Raw genomic sequence first — 27,481 nt, forward strand, 5'->3', positions numbered from 1 at the left:
ACCGAGACCCCTTATTTCGAGCCTTCTTCTTCCCAAATACTGTTTTTCACCCTATCGGTATTGTCCGATTCACAAAAGAGTCCGCCGGCTGTAAAAGCCAGGTGAACTCGCAACAAAAAAACGACGAAGTATTTAAGAAATCCGCGCAACACTTGGAAATCAAGAGGCCATCCACGCCGGGCACGCTTCCGCGGGGAGTTCCGACGGGATCCGGTGCAATTTCCGCTTACACGAACGCACCGATGCACGCCTCTTTCGAACAGTTCGTTCGCATGCGCATCGACCCGCCTCAACGGGTCCTACCTTTCGAGTGCCCGTGAATTCGAGGTCGGGACCCGGTTGCGAGTTATAATTTTATAAATAAAATTACTTCCGAGGATTATATTACCATAATCACTGAAATGGCTCTTGCTCAAGTGTAGCGGAAACAAAAAAAAAAAATAATAATAAAAAAAAAAGAACGGAAAAAGGGGTGCAACACGAGGACTTCCCAGGTGGTCACCCATCCTAGTACTACTCTCGCCCAAGCACGCTTAACTGCGGGGTTCTGATGGGATCCGGTGCATTAGTGCTGGTATGATCGCACCCGTTCATTCACCGTAACAATTTGATTACATGCGCGTTGCCGCCCAAAAGTAAAAACCAGAGCATTCCGAAGCTCGTAAATTCGCAATCGAGACCCCTTATTTCGAGCCTTCTTCTTCCCAAATACTGTTTTTCACCCTATCGGTATTGTCCGATTCACAAAAGAGTCCGCCGGCTGTAAAAGCCAGGTGAACTCGCAACAAAAAAACGACGAAGTATTTAAGAAATCCGCGCAACACTTGGAAATCAATAGGCCATCCACGCCGGGCACGCTTCCGCGGGGAGTTCCGACGGGATCCGGTGCAATTTCCGCTTACACGAACGCACCGATGCACGCCTCTTTCGAACAGTTCGTTCGCATGCGCATCGACCCGCCTCAACGGGTCCTACCTTTCGAGTGCCCGTGAATTCGAGGTCGGGACCCGGTTGCGAGTTATAATTTTATAAATAAAATTACTTCCGAGGATTATATTACCATAATCACTGAAATGGCTCTTGCTCAAGTGTAGCGGAAACAAAAAAAAAAAAATAATAAAAAAAAAAAGAACGGAAAAAGGGGTGCAACACGAGGACTTCCCAGGTGGTCACCCATCCTAGTACTACTCTCGCCCAAGCACGCTTAACTGCGGGGTTCTGATGGGATCCGGTGCATTAGTGCTGGTATGATCGCACCCGTTCATTCACCGTAACAATTTGATTACATGCGCGTTGCCGCCCAAAAGTAAAAACCAGAGCATTCCGAAGCTCGTAAATTCGCAATCGAGACCCCTTATTTCGAGCCTTCTTCTTCCCAAATACTGTTTTTCACCCTATCGGTATTGTCCGATTCACAAAAGAGTCCGCCGGCTGTAAAAGCCAGGTGAACTCGCAACAAAAAAACGACGAAGTATTTAAGAAATCCGCGCCACACTTGGAAATCAATAGGCCATCCACGCCGGGCACGCTTCCGCGGGGAGTTCCGACGGGATCCGGTGCAATTTCCGCTTACACGAACGCACCGATGCACGCCTCTTTCGAACAGTTCGTTCGCATGCGCATCGACCCGCCTCAACGGGTCCTACCTTTCGAGTGCCCGTGAATTCGAGGTCGGGACCCGGTTGCGAGTTATAATTTTATAAATAAAATTACTTCCGAGGATTATATTACCATAATCACTGAAATGGCTCTTGCTCAAGTGTAGCGGAAACAAAAAAAAAAAAATAATAAAAAAAAAAAAGAACGGAAAAAGGGGTGCAACACGAGGACTTCCCAGGTGGTCACCCATCCTAGTACTACTCTCGCCCAAGCACGCTTAACTGCGGGGTTCTGATGGGATCCGGTGCATTAGTGCTGGTATGATCGCACCCGTTCATTCACCGTAACAATTTGATTACATGCGCGTTGCCGCCCAAAAGTAAAAAACCAGAGCATTCCGAAGCTCGTAAATTCGCAACCGAGACCCCTTATTTCGAGCCTTCTTCTTCCCAAATACTGTTTTTCACCCTATCGGTATTGTCCGATTCACAAAAGAGTCCGCCGGCTGTAAAAGCCAGGTGAACTCGCAACAAAAAAACGACGAAGTATTTAAGAAATCCGCGCAACACTTGGAAATCAAGAGGCCATCCACGCCGGGCACGCTTCCGCGGGGAGTTCCGACGGGATCCGGTGCAATTTCCGCTTACACGAACGCACCGATGCACGCCTCTTTCGAACAGTTCGTTCGCATGCGCATCGACCCGCCTCAACGGGTCCTACCTTTCGAGTGCCCGTGAATTCGAGGTCGGGACCCGGTTGCGAGTTATAATTTTATAAATAAAATTACTTCCGAGGATTATATTACCATAATCACTGAAATGGCTCTTGCTCAAGTGTAGCGGAAACAAAAAAAAAAATAATAATAAAAAAAAAAGAACGGAAAAAGGGGTGCAACACGAGGACTTCCCAGGTGGTCACCCATCCTAGTACTACTCTCGCCCAAGCACGCTTAACTGCGGGGTTCTGATGGGATCCGGTGCATTAGTGCTGGTATGATCGCACCCGTTCATTCACCGTAACAATTTGATTACATGCGCGTTGCCGCCCAAAAGTAAAAACCAGAGCATTCCGAAGCTCGTAAATTCGCAATCGAGACCCCTTATTTCGAGCCTTCTTCTTCCCAAATACTGTTTTTCACCCTATCGGTATTGTCCGATTCACAAAAGAGTCCGCCGGCTGTAAAAGCCAGGTGAACTCGCAACAAAAAAACGACGAAGTATTTAAGAAATCCGCGCAACACTTGGAAATCAATAGGCCATCCACGCCGGGCACGCTTCCGCGGGGAGTTCCGACGGGATCCGGTGCAATTTCCGCTTACACGAACGCACCGATGCACGCCTCTTTCGAACAGTTCGTTCGCATGCGCATCGACCCGCCTCAACGGGTCCTACCTTTCGAGTGCCCGTGAATTCGAGGTCGGGACCCGGTTGCGAGTTATAATTTTATAAATAAAATTACTTCCGAGGATTATATTACCATAATCACTGAAATGGCTCTTGCTCAAGTGTAGCGGAAACAAAAAAAAAAATAATAATAAAAAAAAAAGAACGGAAAAAGGGGTGCAACACGAGGACTTCCCAGGTGGTCACCCATCCTAGTACTACTCTCGCCCAAGCACGCTTAACTGCGGGGTTCTGATGGGATCCGGTGCATTAGTGCTGGTATGATCGCACCCGTTCATTCACCGTAACAATTTGATTACATGCGCGTTGCCGCCCAAAAGTAAAAACCAGAGCATTCCGAAGCTCGTAAATTCGCAATCGAGACCCCTTATTTCGAGCCTTCTTCTTCCCAAATACTGTTTTTCACCCTATCGGTATTGTCCGATTCACAAAAGAGTCCGCCGGCTGTAAAAGCCAGGTGAACTCGCAACAAAAAAACGACGAAGTATTTAAGAAATCCGCGCAACACTTGGAAATCAATAGGCCATCCACGCCGGGCACGCTTCCGCGGGGAGTTCCGACGGGATCCGGTGCAATTTCCGCTTACACGAACGCACCGATGCACGCCTCTTTCGAACAGTTCGTTCGCATGCGCATCGACCCGCCTCAACGGGTCCTACCTTTCGAGTGCCCGTGAATTCGAGGTCGGGACCCGGTTGCGAGTTATAATTTTATAAATAAAATTACTTCCGAGGATTATATTACCATAATCACTGAAATGGCTCTTGCTCAAGTGTAGCGGAAACAAAAAAAAAAAAATAATAAAAAAAAAAAGAACGGAAAAAGGGGTGCAACACGAGGACTTCCCAGGTGGTCACCCATCCTAGTACTACTCTCGCCCAAGCACGCTTAACTGCGGGGTTCTGATGGGATCCGGTGCATTAGTGCTGGTATGATCGCACCCGTTCATTCACCGTAACAATTTGATTACATGCGCGTTGCCGCCCAAAAGTAAAAACCAGAGCATTCCGAAGCTCGTAAATTCGCAATCGAGACCCCTTATTTCGAGCCTTCTTCTTCCCAAATACTGTTTTTCACCCTATCGGTATTGTCCGATTCCAAAAAGAGTCCGCCGGCTGTAAAAGCCAGGTGAACTCGCAACAAAAAAACGACGAAGTATTTAAGAAATCCGCGCCACACTTGGAAATCAATAGGCCATCCACGCCGGGCACGCTTCCGCGGGGAGTTCCGACGGGATCCGGTGCAATTTCCGCTTACACGAACGCACCGATGCACGCCTCTTTCGAACAGTTCGTTCGCATGCGCATCGACCCGCCTCAACGGGTCCTACCTTTCGAGTGCCCGTGAATTCGAGGTCGGGACCCGGTTGCAAGTTATAATTTTATAAATAAAATTACTTCCGAGGATTATATTACCATAATCACTGAAATGGCTCTTGCTCAAGTGTAGCGGAAACAAAAAAAAAAAATAATAAAAAAAAAAAAGAACGGAAAAAGGGGTGCAACACGAGGACTTCCCAGGTGGTCACCCATCCTAGTACTACTCTCGCCCAAGCACGCTTAACTGCGGGGTTCTGATGGGATCCGGTGCATTAGTGCTGGTATGATCGCACCCGTTCATTCACCGTAACAATTTGATTACATGCGCGTTGCCGCCCAAAAGTAAAAAACCAGAGCATTCCGAAGCTCGTAAATTCGCAACCGAGACCCCTTATTTCGAGCCTTCTTCTTCCCAAATACTGTTTTTCACCCTATCGGTATTGTCCGATTCACAAAAGAGTCCGCCGGCTGTAAAAGCCAGGTGAACTCGCAACAAAAAAACGACGAAGTATTTAAGAAATCCGCGCAACACTTGGAAATCAAGAGGCCATCCACGCCGGGCACGCTTCCGCGGGGAGTTCCGACGGGATCCGGTGCAATTTCCGCTTACACGAACGCACCGATGCACGCCTCTTTCGAACAGTTCGTTCGCATGCGCATCGACCCGCCTCAACGGGTCCTACCTTTCGAGTGCCCGTGAATTCGAGGTCGGGACCCGGTTGCGAGTTATAATTTTATAAATAAAATTACTTCCGAGGATTATATTACCATAATCACTGAAATGGCTCTTGCTCAAGTGTAGCGGAAACAAAAAAAAAAAAATAATAAAAAAAAAAGAACGGAAAAAGGGGTGCAACACGAGGACTTCCCAGGTGGTCACCCATCCTAGTACTACTCTCGCCCAAGCACGCTTAACTGCGGGGTTCTGATGGGATCCGGTGCATTAGTGCTGGTATGATCGCACCCGTTCATTCACCGTAACAATTTGATTACATGCGCGTTGCCGCCCAAAAGTAAAAACCAGAGCATTCCGAAGCTCGTAAATTCGCAATCGAGACCCCTTATTTCGAGCCTTCTTCTTCCCAAATACTGTTTTTCACCCTATCGGTATTGTCCGATTCACAAAAGAGTCCGCCGGCTGTAAAAGCCAGGTGAACTCGCAACAAAAAAACGACGAAGTATTTAAGAAATCCGCGCCACACTTGGAAATCAATAGGCCATCCACGCCGGGCACGCTTCCGCGGGGAGTTCCGACGGGATCCGGTGCAATTTCCGCTTACACGAACGCACCGATGCACGCCTCTTTCGAACAGTTCGTTCGCATGCGCATCGACCCGCCTCAACGGGTCCTACCTTTCGAGTGCCCGTGAATTCGAGGTCGGGACCCGGTTGCAAGTTATAATTTTATAAATAAAATTACTTCCGAGGATTATATTACCATAATCACTGAAATGGCTCTTGCTCAAGTGTAGCGGAAACAAAAAAAAAAATAATAAAAAAAAAAAAGAACGGAAAAAGGGGTGCAACACGAGGACTTCCCAGGTGGTCACCCATCCTAGTACTACTCTCGCCCAAGCACGCTTAACTGCGGGGTTCTGATGGGATCCGGTGCATTAGTGCTGGTATGATCGCACCCGTTCATTCACCGTAACAATTTGATTACATGCGCGTTGCCGCCCAAAAGTAAAAAACCAGAGCATTCCGAAGCTCGTAAATTCGCAACCGAGACCCCTTATTTCGAGCCTTCTTCTTCCCAAATACTGTTTTTCACCCTATCGGTATTGTCCGATTCACAAAAGAGTCCGCCGGCTGTAAAAGCCAGGTGAACTCGCAACAAAAAAACGACGAAGTATTTAAGAAATCCGCGCAACACTTGGAAATCAAGAGGCCATCCACGCCGGGCACGCTTCCGCGGGGAGTTCCGACGGGATCCGGTGCAATTTCCGCTTACACGAACGCACCGATGCACGCCTCTTTCGAACAGTTCGTTCGCATGCGCATCGACCCGCCTCAACGGGTCCTACCTTTCGAGTGCCCGTGAATTCGAGGTCGGGACCCGGTTGCGAGTTATAATTTTATAAATAAAATTACTTCCGAGGATTATATTACCATAATCACTGAAATGGCTCTTGCTCAAGTGTAGCGGAAACAAAAAAAAAAAAATAATAAAAAAAAAAGAACGGAAAAAGGGGTGCAACACGAGGACTTCCCAGGTGGTCACCCATCCTAGTACTACTCTCGCCCAAGCACGCTTAACTGCGGGGTTCTGATGGGATCCGGTGCATTAGTGCTGGTATGATCGCACCCGTTCATTCACCGTAACAATTTGATTACATGCGCGTTGCCGCCCAAAAGTAAAAACCAGAGCATTCCGAAGCTCGTAAATTCGCAATCGAGACCCCTTATTTCGAGCCTTCTTCTTCCCAAATACTGTTTTTCACCCTATCGGTATTGTCCGATTCACAAAAGAGTCCGCCGGCTGTAAAAGCCAGGTGAACTCGCAACAAAAAAACGACGAAGTATTTAAGAAATCCGCGCAACACTTGGAAATCAATAGGCCATCCACGCCGGGCACGCTTCCGCGGGGAGTTCCGACGGGATCCGGTGCAATTTCCGCTTACACGAACGCACCGATGCACGCCTCTTTCGAACAGTTCGTTCGCATGCGCATCGACCCGCCTCAACGGGTCCTACCTTTCGAGTGCCCGTGAATTCGAGGTCGGGACCCGGTTGCGAGTTATAATTTTATAAATAAAATTACTTCCGAGGATTATATTACCATAATCACTGAAATGGCTCTTGCTCAAGTGTAGCGGAAACAAAAAAAAAAAATAATAAAAAAAAAAAGAACGGAAAAAGGGGTGCAACACGAGGACTTCCCAGGTGGTCACCCATCCTAGTACTACTCTCGCCCAAGCACGCTTAACTGCGGGGTTCTGATGGGATCCGGTGCATTAGTGCTGGTATGATCGCACCCGTTCATTCACCGTAACAATTTGATTACATGCGCGTTGCCGCCCAAAAGTAAAAACCAGAGCATTCCGAAGCTCGTAAATTCGCAATCGAGACCCCTTATTTCGAGCCTTCTTCTTCCCAAATACTGTTTTTCACCCTATCGGTATTGTCCGATTCACAAAAGAGTCCGCCGGCTGTAAAAGCCAGGTGAACTCGCAACAAAAAAACGACGAAGTATTTAAGAAATCCGCGCCACACTTGGAAATCAATAGGCCATCCACGCCGGGCACGCTTCCGCGGGGAGTTCCGACGGGATCCGGTGCAATTTCCGCTTACACGAACGCACCGATGCACGCCTCTTTCGAACAGTTCGTTCGCATGCGCATCGACCCGCCTCAACGGGTCCTACCTTTCGAGTGCCCGTGAATTCGAGGTCGGGACCCGGTTGCGAGTTATAATTTTATAAATAAAATTACTTCCGAGGATTATATTACCATAATCACTGAAATGGCTCTTGCTCAAGTGTAGCGGAAACAAAAAAAAAAATAATAAAAAAAAAAAAGAACGGAAAAAGGGGTGCAACACGAGGACTTCCCAGGTGGTCACCCATCCTAGTACTACTCTCGCCCAAGCACGCTTAACTGCGGGGTTCTGATGGGATCCGGTGCATTAGTGCTGGTATGATCGCACCCGTTCATTCACCGTAACAATTTGATTACATGCGCGTTGCCGCCCAAAAGTAAAAAACCAGAGCATTCCGAAGCTCGTAAATTCGCAACCGAGACCCCTTATTTCGAGCCTTCTTCTTCCCAAATACTGTTTTTCACCCTATCGGTATTGTCCGATTCACAAAAGAGTCCGCCGGCTGTAAAAGCCAGGTGAACTCGCAACAAAAAAACGACGAAGTATTTAAGAAATCCGCGCAACACTTGGAAATCAAGAGGCCATCCACGCCGGGCACGCTTCCGCGGGGAGTTCCGACGGGATCCGGTGCAATTTCCGCTTACACGAACGCACCGATGCACGCCTCTTTCGAACAGTTCGTTCGCATGCGCATCGACCCGCCTCAACGGGTCCTACCTTTCGAGTGCCCGTGAATTCGAGGTCGGGACCCGGTTGCGAGTTATAATTTTATAAATAAAATTACTTCCGAGGATTATATTACCATAATCACTGAAATGGCTCTTGCTCAAGTGTAGCGGAAACAAAAAAAAAAAAATAATAAAAAAAAAAGAACGGAAAAAGGGGTGCAACACGAGGACTTCCCAGGTGGTCACCCATCCTAGTACTACTCTCGCCCAAGCACGCTTAACTGCGGGGTTCTGATGGGATCCGGTGCATTAGTGCTGGTATGATCGCACCCGTTCATTCACCGTAACAATTTGATTACATGCGCGTTGCCGCCCAAAAGTAAAAACCAGAGCATTCCGAAGCTCGTAAATTCGCAATCGAGACCCCTTATTTCGAGCCTTCTTCTTCCCAAATACTGTTTTTCACCCTATCGGTATTGTCCGATTCACAAAAGAGTCCGCCGGCTGTAAAAGCCAGGTGAACTCGCAACAAAAAAACGACGAAGTATTTAAGAAATCCGCGCAACACTTGGAAATCAATAGGCCATCCACGCCGGGCACGCTTCCGCGGGGAGTTCCGACGGGATCCGGTGCAATTTCCGCTTACACGAACGCACCGATGCACGCCTCTTTCGAACAGTTCGTTCGCATGCGCATCGACCCGCCTCAACGGGTCCTACCTTTCGAGTGCCCGTGAATTCGAGGTCGGGACCCGGTTGCGAGTTATAATTTTATAAATAAAATTACTTCCGAGGATTATATTACCATAATCACTGAAATGGCTCTTGCTCAAGTGTAGCGGAAACAAAAAAAAAAAATAATAAAAAAAAAAAGAACGGAAAAAGGGGTGCAACACGAGGACTTCCCAGGTGGTCACCCATCCTAGTACTACTCTCGCCCAAGCACGCTTAACTGCGGGGTTATGATGGGATCCGGTGCATTAGTGCTGGTATGATCGCACCCGTTCATTCACCGTAACAATTTGATTACATGCGCGTTGCCGCCCAAAAGTAAAAACCAGAGCATTCCGAAGCTCGTAAATTCGCAATCGAGACCCCTTATTTCGAGCCTTCTTCTTCCCAAATACTGTTTTTCACCCTATCGGTATTGTCCGATTCACAAAAGAGTCCGCCGGCTGTAAAAGCCAGGTGAACTCGCAACAAAAAAACGACGAAGTATTTAAGAAATCCGCGCAACACTTGGAAATCAATAGGCCATCCACGCCGGGCACGCTTCCGCGGGGAGTTCCGACGGGATCCGGTGCAATTTCCGCTTACACGAACGCACCGATGCACGCCTCTTTCGAACAGTTCGTTCGCATGCGCATCGACCCGCCTCAACGGGTCCTACCTTTTGAGTGCCCGTGAATTCGAGGTCGGGACCCGGTTGCGAGTTATAATTTTATAAATAAAATTACTTCCGAGGATTATATTACCATAATCACTGAAATGGCTCTTGCTCAAGTGTAGCGGAAACAAAAAAAAAAATAATAATAAAAAAAAAGAACGGAAAAAGGGGTGCAACACGAGGACTTCCCAGGTGGTCACCCATCCTAGTACTACTCTCGCCCAAGCACGCTTAACTGCGGGGTTATGATGGGATCCGGTGCATTAGTGCTGGTATGATCGCACCCGTTCATTCACCGTAACAATTTGATTACATGCGCGTTGCCGCCCAAAAGTAAAAACCAGAGCATTCCGAAGCTCGTAAATTCGCAATCGAGACCCCTTATTTCGAGCCTTCTTCTTCCCAAATACTGTTTTTCACCCTATCGGTATTGTCCGATTCACAAAAGAGTCCGTCGGCTGTAAAAGCCAGGTGAACTCGCAACAAAAAAACGACGAAGTATTTAAGAAATCCGCGCAACACTTGGAAATCAAGAGGCCATCCACGCCGGGCACGCTTCCGCGGGGAGTTCCGACGGGATCCGGTGCAATTTCCGCTTACACGAACGCACCGATGCACGCCTCTTTCGAACAGTTCGTTCGCATGCGCATCGACCCGCCTCAACGGGTCCTACCTTTCGAGTGCCCGTGAATTCGAGGTCGGGACCCGGTTGCGAGTTATAATTTTATAAATAAAATTACTTCCGAGGATTATATTACCATAATCACTGAAATGGCTCTTGCTCAAGTGTAGCGGAAACAAAAAAAAAAAATAATAATAAAAAAAAAAGAACGGAAAAAGGGGTGCAACACGAGGACTTCCCAGGTGGTCACCCATCCTAGTACTACTCTCGCCCAAGCACGCTTAACTGCGGGGTTATGATGGGATCCGGTGCATTAGTGCTGGTATGATCGCACCCGTTCATTCACCGTAACAATTTGATTACATGCGCGTTGCCGCCCAAAAGTAAAAAACCAGAGCATTCCGAAGCTCGTAAATTCGCAACCGAGACCCCTTATTTCGAGCCTTCTTCTTCCCAAATACTGTTTTTCACCCTATCGGTATTGTCCGATTCACAAAAGAGTCCGCCGGCTGTAAAAGCCAGGTGAACTCGCAACAAAAAAACGACGAAGTATTTAAGAAATCCGCGCAACACTTGGAAATCAAGAGGCCATCCACGCCGGGCACGCTTCCGCGGGGAGTTCCGACGGGATCCGGTGCAATTTCCGCTTACACGAACGCACCGATGCACGCCTCTTTCGAACAGTTCGTTCGCATGCGCATCGACCCGCCTCAACGGGTCCTACCTTTCGAGTGCCCGTGAATTCGAGGTCGGGACCCGGTTGCGAGTTATAATTTTATAAATAAAATTACTTCCGAGGATTATATTACCATAATCACTGAAATGGCTCTTGCTCAAGTGTAGCGGAAACAAAAAAAAAAAAATAATAATAAAAAAAAAGAAAGGAAAAAGGGGTGCAACACGAGGACTTCCCAGGTGGTCACCCATCCTAGTACTACTCTCGCCCAAGCACGCTTAACTGCGGGGTTATGATGGGATCCGGTGCATTAGTGCTGGTATGATCGCACCCGTTCATTCACCGTAACAATTTGATTACATGCGCGTTGCCGCCCAAAAGTAAAAAACCAGAGCATTCCGAAGCTCGTAAATTCGCAACCGAGACCCCTTATTTCGAGCCTTCTTCTTCCCAAATACTGTTTTTCACCCTATCGGTATTGTCCGATTCACAAAAGAGTCCGCCGGCTGTAAAAGCCAGGTGAACTCGCAACAAAAAAACGACGAAGTATTTAAGAAATCCGCGCAACACTTGGAAATCAAGAGGCCATCCACGCCGGGCACGCTTCCGCGGGGAGTTCCGACGGGATCCGGTGCAATTTCCGCTTACACGAACGCACCGATGCACGCCTCTTTCGAACAGTTCGTTCGCATGCGCATCGACCCGCCTCAACGGGTCCTACCTTTCGAGTGCCCGTGAATTCGAGGTCGGGACCCGGTTGCGAGTTATAATTTTATAAATAAAATTACTTCCGAGGATTATATTACCATAATCACTGAAATGGCTCTTGCTCAAGTGTAGCGGAAACAAAAAAGAAAAAAAATAATAATAAAAAAAAAGAACGGAAAAAGGGGTGCAACACGAGGACTTCCCAGGTGGTCACCCATCCTAGTACTACTCTCGCCCAAGCACGCTTAACTGCGGGGTTATGATGGGATCCGGTGCATTAGTGCTGGTATGATCGCACCCGTTCATTCACCGTAACAATTTGATTACATGCGCGTTGCCGCCCAAAAGTAAAAAACCAGAGCATTCCGAAGCTCGTAAATTCGCAACCGAGACCCCTTATTTCGAGCCTTCTTCTTCCCAAATACTGTTTTTCACCCTATCGGTATTGTCCGATTCACAAAAGAGTCCGCCGGCTGTAAAAGCCAGGTGAACTCGCAACAAAAAAACGACGAAGTATTTAAGAAATCCGCGCAACACTTGGAAATCAAGAGGCCATCCACGCCGGGCACGCTTCCGCGGGGAGTTCCGACGGGATCCGGTGCAATTTCCGCTTACACGAACGCACCGATGCACGCCTCTTTCGAACAGTTCGTTCGCATGCGCATCGACCCGCCTCAACGGGTCCTACCTTTCGAGTGCCCGTGAATTCGAGGTCGGGACCCGGTTGCGAGTTATAATTTTATAAATAAAATTACTTCCGAGGATTATATTACCATAATCACTGAAATGGCTCTTGCTCAAGTGTAGCGGAAACAAAAAAGAAAAAAAATAATAATAAAAAAAAAGAACGGAAAAAGGGGTGCAACACGAGGACTTCCCAGGTGGTCACCCATCCTAGTACTACTCTCGCCCAAGCACGCTTAACTGCGGGGTTATGATGGGATCCGGTGCATTAGTGCTGGTATGATCGCACCCGTTCATTCACCGTAACAATTTGATTACATGCGCGTTGCCGCCCAAAAGTAAAAAACCAGAGCATTCCGAAGCTCGTAAATTCGCAACCGAGACCCCTTATTTCGAGCCTTCTTCTTCCCAAATACTGTTTTTCACCCTATCGGTATTGTCCGATTCACAAAAGAGTCCGCCGGCTGTAAAAGCCAGGTGAACTCGCAACAAAAAAACGACGAAGTATTTAAGAAATCCGCGCAACACTTGGAAATCAAGAGGCCATCCACGCCGGGCACGCTTCCGCGGGGAGTTCCGACGGGATCCGGTGCAATTTCCGCTTACACGAACGCACCGATGCACGCCTCTTTCGAACAGTTCGTTCGCATGCGCATCGACCCGCCTCAACGGGTCCTACCTTTCGAGTGCCCGTGAATTCGAGGTCGGGACCCGGTTGCGAGTTATAATTTTATAAATAAAATTACTTCCGAGGATTATATTACCATAATCACTGAAATGGCTCTTGCTCAAGTGTAGCGGAAACAAAAAAAAAAAATAATAATAAAAAAAAAAGAACGGAAAAAGGGGTGCAACACGAGGACTTCCCAGGTGGTCACCCATCCTAGTACTACTCTCGCCCAAGCACGCTTAACTGCGGGGTTATGATGGGATCCGGTGCATTAGTGCTGGTATGATCGCACCCGTTCATTCACCGTAACAATTTGATTACATGCGCGTTGCCGCCCAAAAGTAAAAAACCAGAGCATTCCGAAGCTCGTAAATTCGCAACCGAGACCCCTTATTTCGAGCCTTCTTCTTCCCAAATACTGTTTTTCACCCTATCGGTATTGTCCGATTCACAAAAGAGTCCGCCGGCTGTAAAAGCCAGGTGAACTCGCAACAAAAAAACGACGAAGTATTTAAGAAATCCGCGCAACACTTGGAAATCAAGAGGCCATCCACGCCGGGCACGCTTCCGCGGGGAGTTCCGACGGGATCCGGTGCAATTTCCGCTTACACGAACGCACCGATGCACGCCTCTTTCGAACAGTTCGTTCGCATGCGCATCGACCCGCCTCAACGGGTCCTACCTTTCGAGTGCCCGTGAATTCGAGGTCGGGACCCGGTTGCGAGTTATAATTTTATAAATAAAATTACTTCCGAGGATTATATTACCATAATCACTGAAATGGCTCTTGCTCAAGTGTAGCGGAAACAAAAAAGAAAAAAAATAATAAAAAAAAAAGAACGGAAAAAGGGGTGCAACACGAGGACTTCCCAGGTGGTCACCCATCCTAGTACTACTCTCGCCCAAGCACGTTTAACTGCGGAGTTCTGATGGGATCCGGTGCATTAGTGCTGGTATGATCGCACCCGTTCATTCACCGTAACAATTTGATTACATGCGCGTTGCCGCCCAAAAGTAAAAAACCAGAGCATTCCGAAGCTCGTAAATTCGCAACCGAGACCCCTTATTTCGAGCCTTCTTCTTCCCAAATACTGTTTTTCACCCTCCCGGTATTGTCCGATTCACAAAAGAGTTCGCCGGCTGTAAAAGCCAGGTGAACTCGCAACAAAAAAACGACGAAGTATTTAAGAAATCCGCGCAACACTTGGAAATCATGAGGCCTTCCACGCCGGGCACGCTTCCGCGGGGAGTTCCGACGGGATCCGGTGCAATTTCCGCTTACACGAACGCACCGATGCACACCTCTTTCGAACAGTTCGTTCGCATGCGCATCGACCCGCCTCAACGGGTCCTACCTTTCGAGTGCCCGTGAATTCGAGGTCGGGACCCGGTTGCGAGTTATAATTTTATAAATAAAATTACTTCCAAGGATTATATTACCATAATCACTGAAATGGCTCTTGCTCAAGTGTAGCGGAAACAAAAAAAAAATTAAAAAAAAAAAAAGAACGGAAAAAGGGGTGCAACACGAGGACTTCCCAGGTGGTCACCCATCCTAGTACTACTCTCGCCCAAGCACGCTTAACTGCGGAGTTCTGATGGGATCCGGTGCATTAGTGCTGGTATGATCGCACCCGTTCATTCACCGTAACAATTTGATTACATGCGCGTTGCCGCCCAAAAGTAAAAAACCAGAGCATTCCGAAGCTCGTAAATTCGCAATCGAGACCCCTTATTTCGAGCCTTCTTCTTCCCAAATACTGTTTTTCACCCTATCGGTATTGTCCGATTCACAAAAGAGTCCGCCGGCTGTAAAAGCCAGGTGAACTCGGAACAAAAAAACGACGAAATATTTAAGAAATCCGCGCCACACTTGGAAATCAATAGGCCATCCACGCCGGGCACGCTTCCGCGGGGAGTTCCGACGGGATCCGGTGCAATTTCCGCTTACACGAACGCACCGATGCACGCCTCTTTCGAACAGTTCGTTCGCATGCGCATCGACCCGCCTCAACGGGTCCTACCTTTCGAGTGCCCGTGAATTCGAGGTCGGGACCCGGTTGCGAGTTATAATTTTATAAATAAAATTACTTCCGAGGATTATATTACCATAATCACTGAAATGGCTCTTGCTCAAGTGTAGCGGAAACAAAAAAAAAAAATAATAATAAAAAAAAAAAGAACGGAAAAAGGGGTGCAACACGAGGACTTCCCAGGTGGTCACCCATCCTAGTACTACTCTCGCCCAAGCACGCTTAACTGCGGGGTTATGATGGGATCCGGTGCATTAGTGCTGGTATGATCGCACCCGTTCATTCACCGTAACAATTTGATTACATGCGCGTTGCCGCCCAAAAGTAAAAAACCAGAGCATTCCGAAGCTCGTAAATTCGCAACCGAGACCCCTTATTTCGAGCCTTCTTCTTCCCAAATACTGTTTTTCACCCTATCGGTATTGTCCGATTCACAAAAGAGTCCGCCGGCTGTAAAAGCCAGGTGAACTCGCAACAAAAAAACGACGAAGTATTTAAGAAATCCTCGCAACACTTGGAAATCAAGAGGCCATCCACGCCGGGCACGCTTCCGCGGGGAGTTCCGACGGGATCCGGTGCAATTTCCGCTTACACGAACGCACCGATGCACACCTCTTTCGAACAGTTCGTTCGCATGCGCATCGACCCGCCTCAACGGGTCCTACCTTTCGAGTGCCCGTGAATTCGAGGTCGGGACCCGGTTGCGAGTTATAATTTTATAAATAAAATTACTTCCGAGGATTATATTACCATAATCACTGAAATGGCTCTTGCTCAAGTGCAGCGGAAACAAAAAAAAAAATAATAAAAAAAAAAGAACGGAAAAAGGGGTGCAACACGAGGACTTCCCAGGTGGTCACCCATCCTAGTACTACTCTCGCCCAAGCACGTTTAACTGCGGAGTTCTGATGGGATCCGGTGCATTAGTGCTGGTATGATCGCACCCGTTCATTCACCGTAACAATTTGATTACATGCGCGTTGCCGCCCAAAAGTAAAAAACCAGAGCATTCCGAAGCTCGTAAATTCGCAATCGAGACCCCTTATTTCGAGCCTTCTTCTTCCCAAATACTGTTTTTCACCCTCCCGGTATTGTCCGATTCACAAAAGAGTTCGCCGGCTGTAAAAGCCAGGTGAACTCGCAACAAAAAAACGACGAAGTATTTAAGAAATCCGCGCAACACTTGGAAATCATGAGGCCATCCACGCCGGGCACGCTTCCGCGGGGAGTTCCGACGGGATCCGGTGCAATTTCCGCTTACACGAACGCACCGATGCACGCCTCTTTCGAACAGTTCGTTCGCATGCGCATCGACCCGCCTCAACGGGTCCTACCTTTCGAGTGCCCGTGAATTCGAGGTCGGGACCCGGTTGCGAGTTATAATTTTATAAATAAAATTACTTCCGAGGATTATATTACCATAATCACTGAAATGGCTCTTGCTCAAGTGTAGCGGAAACAAAAAAAAAATTAAAAAAAAAAAAAGAACGGAAAAAGGGGTGCAACACGAGGACTTCCCAGGTGGTCACCCATCCTAGTACTACTCTCGCCCAAGCACGCTTAACTGCGGAGTTCTGATGGGATCCGGTGCATTAGTGCTGGTATGATCGCACCTGTTCATTCACCGTAACAATTTGATTACATGCGCGTTACCGCCCAAAAGTAAAAAACCAGAGCATTCCGAAGCTCGTAAATTCGCAATCGAGACCCCTTATTTCGAGCCTTCTTCTTCCCAAATACTGTTTTTCACCCTATCGGTATTGTCCGATTCACAAAAGAGTCCGCCGGCTGTAAAAGCCAGGTGAACTCGCAACAAAAAAACTACGAAGTATTTAAGAAATCCGCGCAACACTTGGAAATCATGAGGCCATCCACGCCGGGCACGCTTCCGCGGGGAGTTCCGACGGGATCCGGTGCAATTTCCGCTTACACGAACGCACCGATGCACGCCTCTTTCGAACAGTTCGTTCGCATGCGCATCGACCCGCCTCAACGGGTCCTACCTTTCGAGTGCCCGTGAATTCGAGGTCGGGACCCGGTTGCGAGTTATAATTTTATAAAGAAAATTACTTCCGAGGATTATATTACCATAATCACTGAAATGGCTCTTGCTCATGTGTAGCGGAAACAAAAAAAAAAAAAATAATAAAAAAAAAAGAACGGAAAAAGGGGTGCAACACGAGGACTTCCCAGGTGGTCACCCATCCTAGTACTACTCTCGCCCAAGCACGTTTAACTGCGGAGTTCTGATGGGATCCGGTGCATTAGTGCTGGTATGATCGCACCCGTTCATTCACCGTAACAATTTGATTACATGCGCGTTGCCGCCCAAAAGTAAAAAACCAGAGCATTCCGAAGCTCGTAAATTCGCAATCGAGACCCCTTATTTCGAGCCTTCTTCTTCCCAAATACTGTTTTTCACCCTCCCGGTATTGTCCGATTCACAAAAGAGTTCGCCGGCTGTAAAAGCCAGGTGAACTCGCAACAAAAAAACGACGAAGTATTTAAGAAATCCGCGCAACACTTGGAAATCATGAGGCCATCCACGCCGGGCACGCTTCCGCGGGGAGTTCCGACGGGATCCGGTGCAATTTCCGCTTACACGAACGCACCGATGCACGCCTCTTTCGAACAGTTCGTTCGCATGCGCATCGACCCGCCTCAACGGGTCCTACCTTTCGAGTGCCCGTGAATTCGAGGTCGGGACCCGGTTGCGAGTTATAATTTTATAAATAAAATTACTTCCGAGGATTATATTACCATAATCACTGAAATGGCTCTTGCTCAAGTGTAGCGGAAACAAAAAAAAAATTAAAAAAAAAAAAAGAACGGAAAAAGGGGTGCAACACGAGGACTTCCCAGGTGGTCACCCATCCTAGTACTACTCTCGCCCAAGCACGCTTAACTGCGGAGTTCTGATGGGATCCGGTGCATTAGTGCTGGTATGATCGCACCTGTTCATTCACCGTAACAATTTGATTACATGCGCGTTGCCGCCCAAAAGTAAAAAACCAGAGCATTCCGAAGCTCGTAAATTCGCAATCGAGACCCCTTATTTCGAGCCTTCTTCTTCCCAAATACTGTTTTTCACCCTATCGGTATTGTCCGATTCACAAAAGAGTCCGCCGGCTGTAAAAGCCAGGTGAACTCGCAACAAAAAAACTACGAAGTATTTAAGAAATCCGCGCAACACTTGGAAATCATGAGGCCATCCACGCCGGGCACGCTTCCGCGGGGAGTTCCGACGGGATCCGGTGCAATTTCCGCTTACACGAACGCACCGATGCACGCCTCTTTCGAACAGTTCGTTCGCATGCGCATCGACCCGCCTCAACGGGTCCTACCTTTCGAGTGCCCGTGAATTCGAGGTCGGGACCCGGTTGCGAGTTATAATTTTATAAATAAAATTACTTCCGAGGATTATATTACCATAATCACTGAAATGGCTCTTGCTCAAGTGTAGCGGAAACTAAAAAAAAATTTTAAAAAAAAAAAGAACGGAAAAAGGGGTGCAACACGAGGACTTCCCAGGAGGTCACCCATCCTAGTACTACTCTCGCCCAAGCACGCTTAACTGCGGAGTTCTGATGGGATCCGGTGCATTAGTGCTGGTATGATCGCACCCGTTCATTCACCGTAACAATTTGATTACATGCGCGTTGCCGCCCAAAAGTAAAAACCAGAGCATTCCGAAGCTCGTAAATTCGCAACCGAGACCCCTTATTTCGAGCCTTCTTCTTCCCAAATACTGTTTTTCACCCTATCGATATTGTCCGATTCACAAAAGAGTCCGCCGGCTGTAAAAGCCAGGTGAACTCGCAACAAAAAAACGACGAAGTATTTAAGAAATCCGCGCCACACTTGGAAATCAATAGGCCATCCACGCCGGGCACGCTTCCGCGGGGAGTTCCGACGGGATCCGGTGCAATTTCCGCTTACACGAACGCACCGATGCACGCCTCTTTCGAACAGTTCGTTCGCATGCGCATCGACCCGCCTCAACGGGTCCTACCTTTCGAGTGCCCGTGAATTTGAGGTCGGGACCCGGTTGCGAGTTATAATTTTATAAATAAAATTACTTCCAAGGATTATATTACCATAATCACTGAAATGGCTCTTGCTCAAGTGTAGCGGAAACAAAAAAAAAATTAAAAAAAAAAAAAGAACGGAAAAAGGGGTGCAACACGAGGACTTCCCAGGTGGTCACCCATCCTAGTACTACTCTCGCCCAAGCACGCTTAACTGCGGAGTTCTGATGGGATCCGGTGCATTAGTGCTGGTATGATCGCACCCGTTCATTCACCGTAACAATTTGATTACATGCGCGTTGCCGCCCAAAAGTAAAAAACCAGAGCATTCCGAAGCTCGTAAATTCGCAACCGAGACCCCTTATTTCGAGCCTTCTTCTTCCCAAATACTGTTTTTCACCCTATCGGTATTGTCCGATTCACAAAAGAGTCCGCCGGCTGTAAAAGCCAGGTGAACTCGGAACAAAAAAACGACGAAATATTTAAGAAATCCGCGCCACACTTGGAAATCAATAGGCCATCCACGCCGGGCACGCTTCCGCGGGGAGTTCCGACGGGATCTGGTGCAATTTCCGCTTACACGAACGCACCGATGCACGCCTCTTTCGAACAATTCGTTCGCATGCGCATCGACCCGCCTCAATGGGTCCTAACTTTCGAGTGCCCGTGAATTCGAGGTCGGGACCCGGTTGCGAGTTATAATTTTATAAATAAAATTACTTCCAAGGATTATATTACCATAATCACTGAAATGGCTCTTGCTCAAGTGTAGCGGAAACAAAAAAAAAAATTAAAAAAAAAAAAGAACGGAAAAAGGCGTGCAACACGAGGACTTCCCAGGAGGTCACCCATCCTAGTACTACTCTCGCCCAAGCACGCTTAACTGCAGAGTTCTGATGGGATCCGGTGCATTAGTGCTGGTATGATCGCACCCGTTCATTCACCGTAACAATTTGATTACATGCGCGTTGCCGCCCAAAAGTAAAAAACCAGAGCATTCCGAAGCTCGTAAATTCGCAATCGAGACCCCTTATTTCGAGCCTTCTTCTTCCCAAATACTGTTTTTCACCCTATCGGTATTGTCCGATTCACAAAAGAGTCCGCCGGCTGTAAAAGCCAGGTGAACTCGCAACAAAAAAACGACGAAATATTTAAGAAATCCGCGCCACACTTGGAAATCAATAGGCCATCCACGCCGGGCACGCTTCCGCGGGGAGTTCCGACGGGATCCGGTGCAATTTCCGCTTACACGAACGCACCGATGCACGCCTCTTTCGAACAGTTCGTTCGCATGCGCATCGACCCGCCTCAACGGGTCCTAACTTTCGAGTGCTCGTGAATTCGAGGTCGGGACCCGGTTGCGAGTTATAATTTTATAAATAAAATTACTTCCAAGGATTATATTACCATAATCACTGAAATGGCTCTTGCTCAAGTGTAGCGGAAACAAAAAAAAAATTAAAAAAAAAAAGAACGGAAAAAGGGGTGCAACACGAGGACTTCCCAGGAGGTCACCCATCCTAGTGCTACTCTCGCCCAACATCGCTTAACTGCGGAGTTCTGATGGGATCCGGTGCATTAGTGCTGGTATGATCGCACCCGTTCATTCACCGTAACAATTTGATTACATGCGCGTTGCCGCCCAAAAGTAAAAAACCAGAGCATTCCGAAGCTCGTAAATTCGCAATCGAGACCCCTTATTTCGAGCCTTCTTCTTCCCAAATACTGTTTTTCACCCTCCCGGTATTGTCCGATTCACAAAAGAGTTCGCCGGCTGTAAAAGCCAGGTGAACTCGCAACAAAAAAACGACGAAGTATTTAAGAAATCCGCGCAACACTTGGAAATCATGAGGCCATCCACGCCGGGCACGCTTCCGCGGGGAGTTCCGACGGGATCCGGTGCAATTTCCGCTTACACGAACGCACCGATGCACGCCTCTTTCGAACAGTTCGTTCGCATGCGCATCGACCCGCCTCAACGGGTCCTACCTTTCGAGTGCCCGTGAATTCGAGGTCGGGACCCGGTTGCGAGTTATAATTTTATAAATAAAATTACTTCCGAGGATTATATTACCATAATCACTGAAATGGCTCTTGCTCAAGTGTAGCGGAAACAAAAAAAAAATTAAAAAAAAAAAAAGAACGGAAAAAGGGGTGCAACACGAGGACTTCCCAGGTGGTCACCCATCCTAGTACTACTCTCGCCCAAGCACGCTTAACTGCGGAGTTCTGATGGGATCCGGTGCATTAGTGCTGGTATGATCGCACCTGTTCATTCACCGTAACAATTTGATTACATGCGCGTTGCCGCCCAAAAGTAAAAAACCAGAGCATTCCGAAGCTCGTAAATTCGCAATCGAGACCCCTTATTTCGAGCCTTCTTCTTCCCAAATACTGTTTTTCACCCTATCGGTATTGTCCGATTCACAAAAGAGTCCGCCGGCTGTAAAAGCCAGGTGAACTCGCAACAAAAAAACTACGAAGTATTTAAGAAATCCGCGCAACACTTGGAAATCATGAGGCCATCCACGCCGGGCACGCTTCCGCGGGGAGTTCCGACGGGATCCGGTGCAATTTCCGCTTACACGAACGCACCGATGCACGCCTCTTTCGAACAGTTCGTTCGCATGCGCATCGACCCGCCTCAACGGGTCCTACCTTTCGAGTGCCCGTGAATTCGAGGTCGGGACCCGGTTGCGAGTTATAATTTTATAAATAAAATTACTTCCGAGGATTATATTACCATAATCACTGAAATGGCTCTTGCTCAAGTGTAGCGGAAACTAAAAAAAAATTTAAAAAAAAAAAAGAACGGAAAAAGGGGTGCAACACGAGGACTTCCCAGGAGGTCACCCATCCTAGTACTACTCTCGCCCAAGCACGCTTAACTGCGGAGTTCTGATGGGATCCGGTGCATTAGTGCTGGTATGATCGCACCCGTTCATTCACCGTAACAATTTGATTACATGCGCGTTGCCGCCCAAAAGTAAAAACCAGAGCATTCCGAAGCTCGTAAATTCGCAACCGAGACCCCTTATTTCGAGCCTTCTTCTTCCCAAATACTGTTTTTCACCCTATCGATATTGTCCGATTCACAAAAGAGTCCGCCGGCTGTAAAAGCCAGGTGAACTCGCAACAAAAAAACGACGAAGTATTTAAGAAATCCGCGCCACACTTGGAAATCCATAGGCCATCCACGCCGGGCACGCTTCCGCGGGGAGTTCCGACGGGATCCGGTGCAATTTCCGCTTACACGAACGCACCGATGCACGCCTCTTTCGAACAGTTCGTTCGCATGCGCATCGACCCGCCTCAACGGGTCCTACCTTTCGAGTGCCCGTGAATTTGAGGTCGGGACCCGGTTGCGAGTTATAATTTTATAAATAAAATTACTTCCAAGGATTATATTAGCATAATCAATGAAATGGCTCTTGCTCAAGTGTAGCGGAAACAAAAAAAAAATTAAAAAAAAAAAAAGAACGGAAAAAGGGGTGCAACACGAGGACTTCCCAGGTGGTCACCCATCCTAGTACTACTCTCGCCCAAGCACGCTTAACTGCGGAGTTCTGATGGGATCCGGTGCATTAGTGCTGGTATGATCGCACCCGTTCATTCACCGTAACAATTTGATTACATGCGCGTTGCCGCCCAAAAGTAAAAAACCAGAGCATTCCGAAGCTCGTAAATTCGCAATCGAGACCCCTTATTTCGAGCCTTCTTCTTCCCAAATACTGTTTTTCACCCTATCGGTATTGTCCGATTCACAAAAGAGTCCGCCGGCTGTAAAAGCCAGGTGAACTCGGAACAAAAAAACGACGAAATATTTAAGAAATCCGCGCCACACTTGGAAATCAATAGGCCATCCACGCCGGGCACGCTTCCGCGGGGAGTTCCGACGGGATCTGGTGCAATTTCCGCTTACACGAACGCACCGATGCACGCCTCTTTCGAACAATTCGTTCGCATGCGCATCGACCCGCCTCAATGGGTCCTAACTTTCGAGTGCCCGTGAATTCGAGGTCGGGACCCGGTTGCGAGTTATAATTTTATAAATAAAATTACTTCCAAGGATTATATTACCATAATCACTGAAATGGCTCTTGCTCAAGTGTAGCGGAAACAAAAAAAAAAATTAAAAAAAAAAAAGAACGGAAAAAGGCGTGCAACACGAGGACTTCCCAGGAGGTCACCCATCCTAGTACTACTCTCGCCCAAGCACGCTTAACTGCAGAGTTCTGATGGGATCCGGTGCATTAGTGCTGGTATGATCGCACCCGTTCATTCACCGTAACAATTTGATTACATGCGCGTTGCCGCCCAAAAGTAAAAAACCAGAGCATTCCGAAGCTCGTAAATTCGCAATCGAGACCCCTTATTTCGAGCCTTCTTCTTCCCAAATACTGTTTTTCACCCTATCGGTATTGTCCGATTCACAAAAGAGTCCGCCGGCTGTAAAAGCCAGGTGAACTCGCAACAAAAAAACGACGAAATATTTAAGAAATCCGCGCCACACTTGGAAATCAATAGGCCATCCACGCCGGGCACGCTTCCGCGGGGAGTTCCGACGGGATCCGGTGCAATTTCCGCTTACACGAACGCACCGATGCACGCCTCTTTCGAACAGTTCGTTCGCATGCGCATCGACCCGCCTCAACGGGTCCTAACTTTCGAGTGCTCGTGAATTCGAGGTCGGGACCCGGTTGCGAGTTATAATTTTATAAATAAAATTACTTCCAAGGATTATATTACCATAATCACTGAAATGGCTCTTGCTCAAGTGTAGCGGAAACAAAAAAAAAATTAAAAAAAAAAAGAACGGAAAAAGGGGTGCAACACGAGGACTTCCCAGGAGGTCACCCATCCTAGTGCTACTCTCGCCCAACATCGCTTAACTGCGGAGTTCTGATGGGATCCGGTGCATTAGTGCTGGTATGATCGCACCCGTTCATTCACCGTAACAATTTGATTACATGCGCGTTGCCGCCCAAAAGTAAAAAACCAGAGCATTCCGAAGCTCGTAAATTCGCAATCGAGACCCCTTATTTCGAGCCTTCTTCTTCCCAAATACTGTTTTTCACCCTCCCGGTATTGTCCGATTCACAAAAGAGTCCGCCGGCTGTAAAAGCCAGGTGAACTCGCAACAAAAAAACGACGAAGTATTTAAGAAATCCGCGCAACACTTGGAAATCAATAGGCCATCCACGCCGGGCACGCTTCCGCGGGGAGTTCCGACGGGATCCGGTGCAATTTCCGCTTACACGAACGCACCGATGCACGCCTCTTTCGAACAGTTCGTTCGCATGCGCATCGACCCGCCTCAATGGGTCCTAACTTTCGAGTGCCCGTGAATTCGAGGTCGGGACCCGGTTGCGAGTTATAATTTTATAAATAAAATTACTTCCGAGGATTATATTACCATAATCACTGAAATGGCTCTTGCTCAAGTGTAGCGGAAACAAAAAAAAAATTAAAAAAAAAAAAGAACGGAAAAAAGGGGTGCAACACGAGGACTTCCCAGGAGGTCACCCATCCTAGTACTACTCTCGCCCAAGCACGCTTAACTGCGGAGTTCTGATGGGATCCGGTGCATTAGTGCTGGTATGATCGCACCCGTTCATTCACCGTAACAATTTGATTACATGCGCGTTGCCGCCCAAAAGTAAAAACCAGAGCATTCCGAAGCTCGTAAATTCGCAACCGAGACCCCTTATTTCGAGCCTTCTTCTTCCCAAATACTGTTTTTTCACCCTATCGATATTGTCCGATTCACAAAAGAGTCCGCCGGCTGTAAAAGCCAGGTGAACTCGCAACAAAAAAACGACGAAGTATTTAAGAAATCCGCGCCACACTCGGAAATCAATAGGCCATCCACGCCGGGCACGCTTCCGCGGGGAGTTCCGACGGGATCCGGTGCAATTTCCGCTTACACGAACGCACCGATGCACGCCTCTTTCGAACAGTTCGTTCGCATGCGCATCGACCCGCCTCAACGGGTCCTAACTTTCGAGTGCTCGTGAATTCGAGGTCGGGACCCGGTTGCGAGTTATAATTTTATAAATAAAATTACTTCCGAGGATTATATTACCATAATCACTGAAATGGCTCTTGCTCAAGTGTAGCGGAAACAAAAAAAAAATTAAAAAAAAAAAAGAACGGAAAAAGGGGTGCAACACGAGGACTTCCCAGGAGGTCACCCATCCTAGTACTACTCTCGCCCAACATCGCTTAACTGCGGAGTTCTGATGGGATCCGGTGCATTAGTGCTGGTATGATCGCACCCGTTCATTCACCGTAACAATTTGATTACATGCGCGTTGCCGCCCAAAAGTAAAAACCAGAGCATTCCGAAGCTCGTAAATTCGCAATCGAGACCCCTTATTTCGAGCCTTCTTCTTCCCAAATACTGTTTTTTCACCCTATCGATATTGTCCGATTCACAAAAGAGTCCGCCGGCTGTAAAAGCCAGGTGAACTCGCAACAAAAAAACGACGAAGTATTTAAGAAATCCGCGCAACACTTGGAAATCAATAGGCCATCCACGCCGGGCACGCTTCCGCGGGGAGTTCCGACGGGATCCGGTGCAATTTCCGCTTACACGAACGCACCGATGCACGCCTCTTTCGAACAGTTCGTTCGCATGCGCATCGACCCGCCTCAACGGGTCCTACCTTTCGAGTGCCCGTGAATTCGAGGTCGGGACCCGGTTGCGAGTTATAATTTTATAAATAAAATTACTTCCGAGGATTATATTACCATAATCACTGAAATGGCTCTTGCTCAAGTGTAGCGGAAACAAAAAAAAAAAAAAATTAAAAAAAAAAAAGAACGGAAAAAGGGGTGCAACACGAGGACTTCCCAGGTGGTCACCCATCCTAGTACTACTCTCGCCCAAGCACGTTTAACTGCGGAGTTCTGATGGGATCCGGTGCATTAGTGCTGGTATGATCGCACCCGTTCATTCACCGTAACAATTTGATTACATGCGCGTTGCCGCCCAAAAGTAAAAAACCAGAGCATTCCGAAGCTCGTAAATTCGCAACCGAGACCCCTTATTTCGAGCCTTCTTCTTCCCAAATACTGTTTTTCATCCTCCCGGTATTGTCCGATTCACAAAAGAGTCCGCCGGCTGTAAAAGCCAGGTGAACTCGCAACAAAAAAACGACGAAGTATTTAAGAAATCCGCGCAACACTTGGAAATCAATAGGCCATCCACGCCGGGCACGCTTCCGCGGGGAGTTCCGACGGGATCCGGTGCAATTTCCGCTTACACAAACGCACCGATGCACGCCTCTTTCGAACAGTTCGTTCGCATGCGCATCGACCCGCCTCAACGGGTCCTACCTTTCGAGTGCCCGTGAATTCGAGGTCGGGACCCGGTTGCGAGTTATAATTTTATAAATAAAATTACTTCCGAGGATTATATTACCATAATCACTGAAATGGCTCTTGCTCAAGTGTAGCGGAAACAAAAAAAAAATTAAAAAAAAAAAAGAACGGAAAAAGGGGTGCAACACGAGGACTTCCCAGGAGGTCACCCATCCTAGTACTACTCTCGCCCAAGCACGCTTAACTGCAGAGTTCTGATGGGATCCGGTGCATTAGTGCTGGTATGATCGCACCCGTTCATTCACCGTAACAATTTGATTACATGCGCGTTGCCGCCCAAAAGTAAAAAACCAGAGCATTCCGAAGCTCGTAAATTCGCAATCGAGACCCCTTATTTCGAGCCTTCTTCTTCCCAAATACTGTTTTTCACCCTATCGGTATTGTCCGATTCACAAAAGAGTCCGCCGGCTGTAAAAGCCAGGTGAACTCGCAACAAAAAAACGACGAAATATTTAAGAAATCCGCGCCACACTTGGAAATCAATAGGCCATCCACGCCGGGCACGCTTCCGCGGGGAGTTCCGACGGGATCCGGTGCAATTTCCGCTTACACGAACGCACCGATGCACGCCTCTTTCGAACAGTTCGTTCGCATGCGCATCGACCCGCCTCAACGGGTCCTAACTTTCGAGTGCTCGTGAATTCGAGGTCGGGACCCGGTTGCGAGTTATAATTTTATAAATAAAATTACTTCCAAGGATTATATTACCATAATCACTGAAATGGCTCTTGCTCAAGTGTAGCGGAAACAAAAAAAAAATTAAAAAAAAAAAGAACGGAAAAAGGGGTGCAACACGAGGACTTCCCAGGAGGTCACCCATCCTAGTGCTACTCTCGCCCAACATCGCTTAACTGCGGAGTTCTGATGGGATCCGGTGCATTAGTGCTGGTATGATCGCACCCGTTCATTCACCGTAACAATTTGATTACATGCGCGTTGCCGCCCAAAAGTAAAAAACCAGAGCATTCCGAAGCTCGTAAA

At 47.8% G+C, this 27,481-nt stretch overlaps 41 non-coding genes across 41 annotated transcripts; all 41 read right to left on the reverse strand.

Annotated features, from left to right (window-relative positions):
• Window positions 1-469: 469 nt before the first annotated feature.
• LOC130811826 (5S ribosomal RNA) lies at window positions 470-588 on the reverse strand. The gene has a single exon (XR_009041447.1). It is a non-coding gene; the product is annotated as a 5S ribosomal RNA (ribosomal RNA).
• Window positions 589-1,140: 552 nt separating this feature from the next.
• On the reverse strand, window positions 1,141-1,259 carry LOC130811827 (5S ribosomal RNA). The gene has a single exon (XR_009041448.1). It is a non-coding gene; the product is annotated as a 5S ribosomal RNA (ribosomal RNA).
• Window positions 1,260-1,812: 553 nt separating this feature from the next.
• LOC130811828 (5S ribosomal RNA) lies at window positions 1,813-1,931 on the reverse strand. Its single transcript, XR_009041449.1, has one exon. It is a non-coding gene; the product is annotated as a 5S ribosomal RNA (ribosomal RNA).
• Window positions 1,932-2,484: 553 nt separating this feature from the next.
• On the reverse strand, window positions 2,485-2,603 carry LOC130811829 (5S ribosomal RNA). Its single transcript, XR_009041450.1, has one exon. It is a non-coding gene; the product is annotated as a 5S ribosomal RNA (ribosomal RNA).
• Window positions 2,604-3,155: 552 nt separating this feature from the next.
• Window positions 3,156-3,274, reverse strand: LOC130811831 (5S ribosomal RNA). Its single transcript, XR_009041452.1, has one exon. It is a non-coding gene; the product is annotated as a 5S ribosomal RNA (ribosomal RNA).
• Window positions 3,275-3,826: 552 nt separating this feature from the next.
• LOC130811832 (5S ribosomal RNA) lies at window positions 3,827-3,945 on the reverse strand. Its single transcript, XR_009041453.1, has one exon. It is a non-coding gene; the product is annotated as a 5S ribosomal RNA (ribosomal RNA).
• A 552-nt stretch (window positions 3,946-4,497) lies between these two features.
• Window positions 4,498-4,616, reverse strand: LOC130811833 (5S ribosomal RNA). Its single transcript, XR_009041454.1, has one exon. It is a non-coding gene; the product is annotated as a 5S ribosomal RNA (ribosomal RNA).
• A 552-nt stretch (window positions 4,617-5,168) lies between these two features.
• On the reverse strand, window positions 5,169-5,287 carry LOC130811834 (5S ribosomal RNA). Its single transcript, XR_009041455.1, has one exon. It is a non-coding gene; the product is annotated as a 5S ribosomal RNA (ribosomal RNA).
• A 551-nt stretch (window positions 5,288-5,838) lies between these two features.
• On the reverse strand, window positions 5,839-5,957 carry LOC130811835 (5S ribosomal RNA). The gene has a single exon (XR_009041456.1). It is a non-coding gene; the product is annotated as a 5S ribosomal RNA (ribosomal RNA).
• Window positions 5,958-6,509: 552 nt separating this feature from the next.
• Window positions 6,510-6,628, reverse strand: LOC130811836 (5S ribosomal RNA). The gene has a single exon (XR_009041457.1). It is a non-coding gene; the product is annotated as a 5S ribosomal RNA (ribosomal RNA).
• Window positions 6,629-7,179: 551 nt separating this feature from the next.
• Window positions 7,180-7,298, reverse strand: LOC130811838 (5S ribosomal RNA). Its single transcript, XR_009041458.1, has one exon. It is a non-coding gene; the product is annotated as a 5S ribosomal RNA (ribosomal RNA).
• Window positions 7,299-7,849: 551 nt separating this feature from the next.
• LOC130811839 (5S ribosomal RNA) lies at window positions 7,850-7,968 on the reverse strand. The gene has a single exon (XR_009041459.1). It is a non-coding gene; the product is annotated as a 5S ribosomal RNA (ribosomal RNA).
• A 552-nt stretch (window positions 7,969-8,520) lies between these two features.
• LOC130811840 (5S ribosomal RNA) lies at window positions 8,521-8,639 on the reverse strand. The gene has a single exon (XR_009041460.1). It is a non-coding gene; the product is annotated as a 5S ribosomal RNA (ribosomal RNA).
• Window positions 8,640-9,190: 551 nt separating this feature from the next.
• On the reverse strand, window positions 9,191-9,309 carry LOC130811873 (5S ribosomal RNA). The gene has a single exon (XR_009041492.1). It is a non-coding gene; the product is annotated as a 5S ribosomal RNA (ribosomal RNA).
• Window positions 9,310-9,860: 551 nt separating this feature from the next.
• LOC130811874 (5S ribosomal RNA) lies at window positions 9,861-9,979 on the reverse strand. The gene has a single exon (XR_009041493.1). It is a non-coding gene; the product is annotated as a 5S ribosomal RNA (ribosomal RNA).
• A 553-nt stretch (window positions 9,980-10,532) lies between these two features.
• Window positions 10,533-10,651, reverse strand: LOC130811875 (5S ribosomal RNA). Its single transcript, XR_009041494.1, has one exon. It is a non-coding gene; the product is annotated as a 5S ribosomal RNA (ribosomal RNA).
• A 554-nt stretch (window positions 10,652-11,205) lies between these two features.
• LOC130811876 (5S ribosomal RNA) lies at window positions 11,206-11,324 on the reverse strand. Its single transcript, XR_009041495.1, has one exon. It is a non-coding gene; the product is annotated as a 5S ribosomal RNA (ribosomal RNA).
• A 556-nt stretch (window positions 11,325-11,880) lies between these two features.
• LOC130811878 (5S ribosomal RNA) lies at window positions 11,881-11,999 on the reverse strand. Its single transcript, XR_009041497.1, has one exon. It is a non-coding gene; the product is annotated as a 5S ribosomal RNA (ribosomal RNA).
• Window positions 12,000-12,555: 556 nt separating this feature from the next.
• LOC130811880 (5S ribosomal RNA) lies at window positions 12,556-12,674 on the reverse strand. The gene has a single exon (XR_009041498.1). It is a non-coding gene; the product is annotated as a 5S ribosomal RNA (ribosomal RNA).
• A 554-nt stretch (window positions 12,675-13,228) lies between these two features.
• On the reverse strand, window positions 13,229-13,347 carry LOC130811881 (5S ribosomal RNA). Its single transcript, XR_009041499.1, has one exon. It is a non-coding gene; the product is annotated as a 5S ribosomal RNA (ribosomal RNA).
• A 554-nt stretch (window positions 13,348-13,901) lies between these two features.
• Window positions 13,902-14,020, reverse strand: LOC130811741 (5S ribosomal RNA). The gene has a single exon (XR_009041366.1). It is a non-coding gene; the product is annotated as a 5S ribosomal RNA (ribosomal RNA).
• Window positions 14,021-14,570: 550 nt separating this feature from the next.
• LOC130811705 (5S ribosomal RNA) lies at window positions 14,571-14,689 on the reverse strand. Its single transcript, XR_009041334.1, has one exon. It is a non-coding gene; the product is annotated as a 5S ribosomal RNA (ribosomal RNA).
• A 555-nt stretch (window positions 14,690-15,244) lies between these two features.
• LOC130811882 (5S ribosomal RNA) lies at window positions 15,245-15,363 on the reverse strand. Its single transcript, XR_009041500.1, has one exon. It is a non-coding gene; the product is annotated as a 5S ribosomal RNA (ribosomal RNA).
• Window positions 15,364-15,913: 550 nt separating this feature from the next.
• LOC130811742 (5S ribosomal RNA) lies at window positions 15,914-16,032 on the reverse strand. The gene has a single exon (XR_009041367.1). It is a non-coding gene; the product is annotated as a 5S ribosomal RNA (ribosomal RNA).
• Window positions 16,033-16,582: 550 nt separating this feature from the next.
• LOC130811774 (5S ribosomal RNA) lies at window positions 16,583-16,701 on the reverse strand. The gene has a single exon (XR_009041397.1). It is a non-coding gene; the product is annotated as a 5S ribosomal RNA (ribosomal RNA).
• A 553-nt stretch (window positions 16,702-17,254) lies between these two features.
• On the reverse strand, window positions 17,255-17,373 carry LOC130811745 (5S ribosomal RNA). Its single transcript, XR_009041369.1, has one exon. It is a non-coding gene; the product is annotated as a 5S ribosomal RNA (ribosomal RNA).
• A 550-nt stretch (window positions 17,374-17,923) lies between these two features.
• On the reverse strand, window positions 17,924-18,042 carry LOC130811775 (5S ribosomal RNA). The gene has a single exon (XR_009041398.1). It is a non-coding gene; the product is annotated as a 5S ribosomal RNA (ribosomal RNA).
• Window positions 18,043-18,592: 550 nt separating this feature from the next.
• LOC130812300 (5S ribosomal RNA) lies at window positions 18,593-18,711 on the reverse strand. The gene has a single exon (XR_009041895.1). It is a non-coding gene; the product is annotated as a 5S ribosomal RNA (ribosomal RNA).
• A 549-nt stretch (window positions 18,712-19,260) lies between these two features.
• LOC130811706 (5S ribosomal RNA) lies at window positions 19,261-19,379 on the reverse strand. The gene has a single exon (XR_009041335.1). It is a non-coding gene; the product is annotated as a 5S ribosomal RNA (ribosomal RNA).
• Window positions 19,380-19,929: 550 nt separating this feature from the next.
• On the reverse strand, window positions 19,930-20,048 carry LOC130811847 (5S ribosomal RNA). The gene has a single exon (XR_009041467.1). It is a non-coding gene; the product is annotated as a 5S ribosomal RNA (ribosomal RNA).
• Window positions 20,049-20,596: 548 nt separating this feature from the next.
• On the reverse strand, window positions 20,597-20,715 carry LOC130811909 (5S ribosomal RNA). Its single transcript, XR_009041525.1, has one exon. It is a non-coding gene; the product is annotated as a 5S ribosomal RNA (ribosomal RNA).
• A 550-nt stretch (window positions 20,716-21,265) lies between these two features.
• On the reverse strand, window positions 21,266-21,384 carry LOC130811776 (5S ribosomal RNA). The gene has a single exon (XR_009041399.1). It is a non-coding gene; the product is annotated as a 5S ribosomal RNA (ribosomal RNA).
• Window positions 21,385-21,934: 550 nt separating this feature from the next.
• LOC130812418 (5S ribosomal RNA) lies at window positions 21,935-22,053 on the reverse strand. Its single transcript, XR_009042006.1, has one exon. It is a non-coding gene; the product is annotated as a 5S ribosomal RNA (ribosomal RNA).
• A 549-nt stretch (window positions 22,054-22,602) lies between these two features.
• LOC130811707 (5S ribosomal RNA) lies at window positions 22,603-22,721 on the reverse strand. Its single transcript, XR_009041336.1, has one exon. It is a non-coding gene; the product is annotated as a 5S ribosomal RNA (ribosomal RNA).
• A 550-nt stretch (window positions 22,722-23,271) lies between these two features.
• On the reverse strand, window positions 23,272-23,390 carry LOC130811848 (5S ribosomal RNA). The gene has a single exon (XR_009041468.1). It is a non-coding gene; the product is annotated as a 5S ribosomal RNA (ribosomal RNA).
• A 548-nt stretch (window positions 23,391-23,938) lies between these two features.
• Window positions 23,939-24,057, reverse strand: LOC130811910 (5S ribosomal RNA). Its single transcript, XR_009041526.1, has one exon. It is a non-coding gene; the product is annotated as a 5S ribosomal RNA (ribosomal RNA).
• A 550-nt stretch (window positions 24,058-24,607) lies between these two features.
• On the reverse strand, window positions 24,608-24,726 carry LOC130811626 (5S ribosomal RNA). Its single transcript, XR_009041257.1, has one exon. It is a non-coding gene; the product is annotated as a 5S ribosomal RNA (ribosomal RNA).
• Window positions 24,727-25,275: 549 nt separating this feature from the next.
• On the reverse strand, window positions 25,276-25,394 carry LOC130811903 (5S ribosomal RNA). Its single transcript, XR_009041519.1, has one exon. It is a non-coding gene; the product is annotated as a 5S ribosomal RNA (ribosomal RNA).
• A 554-nt stretch (window positions 25,395-25,948) lies between these two features.
• On the reverse strand, window positions 25,949-26,067 carry LOC130811746 (5S ribosomal RNA). Its single transcript, XR_009041370.1, has one exon. It is a non-coding gene; the product is annotated as a 5S ribosomal RNA (ribosomal RNA).
• Window positions 26,068-26,616: 549 nt separating this feature from the next.
• Window positions 26,617-26,735, reverse strand: LOC130811772 (5S ribosomal RNA). Its single transcript, XR_009041395.1, has one exon. It is a non-coding gene; the product is annotated as a 5S ribosomal RNA (ribosomal RNA).
• A 548-nt stretch (window positions 26,736-27,283) lies between these two features.
• On the reverse strand, window positions 27,284-27,402 carry LOC130811912 (5S ribosomal RNA). The gene has a single exon (XR_009041527.1). It is a non-coding gene; the product is annotated as a 5S ribosomal RNA (ribosomal RNA).
• Window positions 27,403-27,481: the final 79 nt, after the last annotated feature.

Source organism: Amaranthus tricolor, chromosome 4 (assembly GCF_026212465.1).
Source record: "Amaranthus tricolor cultivar Red isolate AtriRed21 chromosome 4, ASM2621246v1, whole genome shotgun sequence".
NCBI lineage: Eukaryota > Viridiplantae > Streptophyta > Magnoliopsida > Caryophyllales > Amaranthaceae > Amaranthus > Amaranthus tricolor.